Source organism: Apodemus sylvaticus, chromosome 6, assembly GCF_947179515.1.
Source record: "Apodemus sylvaticus chromosome 6, mApoSyl1.1, whole genome shotgun sequence".
Taxonomy (NCBI): domain Eukaryota; kingdom Metazoa; phylum Chordata; class Mammalia; order Rodentia; family Muridae; genus Apodemus; species Apodemus sylvaticus.
Window position 1 is genome coordinate 96,503,610 of NC_067477.1, and position 1,814 is coordinate 96,505,423.

At 44.9% G+C, this 1,814-nt stretch overlaps 1 pseudogene; it reads right to left on the reverse strand.

The window, feature by feature from the left end:
• Positions 1–905: 905 nt before the first annotated feature.
• LOC127687961 (cAMP-dependent protein kinase inhibitor gamma-like) lies at positions 906–1,201 on the reverse strand (annotated as a pseudogene).
• Between the last annotated feature and the right edge of the window lie 613 nt (positions 1,202–1,814).

Below are 1,814 nucleotides of genomic sequence, written 5' to 3' on the forward strand. Positions count from 1 at the left end.
TACTCAACCATCATATTTTGACTTCTACTTGTTCAAAGTTGGTGGGTTTTTTCTTGTGGATAATGTTGTTTGTTTGTTTGTTTGTTTGTTTGTTTGTTTGTTTTCCAGTCACAGAAATTGCCAGCATTTATTTCCCGAGCCTAAGTATCAGTTTCTTGGTACAAAGGGCAAAGAATTGGTCAGTTAGTTTTGAGTCCAAATCCTTTCCCAAAACTGGATCTTTGAGGCTCCATGAGGGAACTTAGAGTTGCATAGATCATCAGAACTGAGCCTAAAGCGGCTTTCAAAACAAAAGAAAAACCAAAAAAGAAAAAAAGATTGCCCGCTCCCCCATCTCTGCTGAAAAAGGTTATGTTTTTACAAGAATGGAAAAGAGGCTTTTAAAAGGGGGATAGGAACCATGGGTCCCTCCATGTGTACTCTTTGATTGATGGTTTAATCCCTGGGAGTTCTGGGGGTATTGGTTGGTTCATATTGTTGTTCCTCCTATGGGGATGCAAAACCCTTCAGCTCCTTCCATCCTTTCTCTAGCTATTCCATTGGGAACCTTGTGCTCAGTCCAATGGTTGGCGAACCAGCAAAGGGGATAACATTTGAAATGTAAATAAAGAAAATATCTAATGAATAATAATGAAAAATACAAATAAAGGGCTAAGACAATTATCCCTACAGACATCTGGCTGGAGAAGATGAGCGGTGACCACATAGTCCCTGTCCAGGTGATGGGTGCTCACCTAGAGTCGGGGCCTTCCTAGAGCCCCACCTAGCTGAATAAATAACATCTCACAGTGCTAGGGTCTTAGAAGTGTACCTTGGGCACTGTGGGGAGGTGGGGAAAGAGAGGAGCCTGTGGTGTGGGTGGAGGACGTTGCTGGAATAGGGGCCACAGAAACCTCCATAAACCCTCAATCAGGGCTCCAGTCCAGGAGGTACAGCGGTTCTCTTCCAGCCTCTAGACCACAGGCAGACTCAGGACGAGAGATGTCCTTGTCACTGCTCTCCGGCTGGCTGCTGCTTTCCTTGTCCGGGGTACTTCTCTCTGCTGTCCTTCTGCCACTTCAAGTACGAGATCGCCGGTGTCTCCAGCTAGCTTCCATATGCTCATGGCCTCTGAGTCACCCTGGATGTCTGGGAATGCATTCCAACTGCCTGTCCAGTTGCAGGAGATAAAGTCCGAGTAGGAGGACTCGACTCCATCCATCACTCCTCAGGCTTAATTTCATGTTCCTGCTTATATCTCTTCAGACTTTTCACTCCTGATCATCACACTAGTTAGGATCCCCAAATGCCAGCATCAGAGAGCATGTTCCCACTGCTCTGCACCCCTGCTGTTCTTTGGGGTTTGTTTCCCATTTTGTCTGAGAATGTTCACTGCCTCTGTGATCTCATTTGTGCTGCTACTATTCATTTATTTGCTTACTTGCTTGCTTGCTTGCTTGCTTACTTATTTGAGACAGGGTTTCTCCGTATAGCCCGGGCTGACCTGGAACTCACTCTGTAACTCAGGCCTTGAACTCACAAAGATCCTCCTGCCTCTGCTTCCTAAGTGCTGGGTTTAAAGGCATAAGCCACCATACCTGGCCACAATTTCTAAGAGTACTGACTGCTACTTTGGTGAAGGTTTATTAGATACAAGGACTGCCATGTATGAAGGGAATTTATGAAATATGGGGGCTATATTGGAAATAAAACAATTTAGCTTAAGATTTTCTTAGTGGATGTTTCGATTTGCTTAGAAATTTGACTGCCTTTGTAACAATTACATTCTCTGTGGGGGATGCAGTTTTGCTGAGTGCATTTCCCAGGATGTTTTG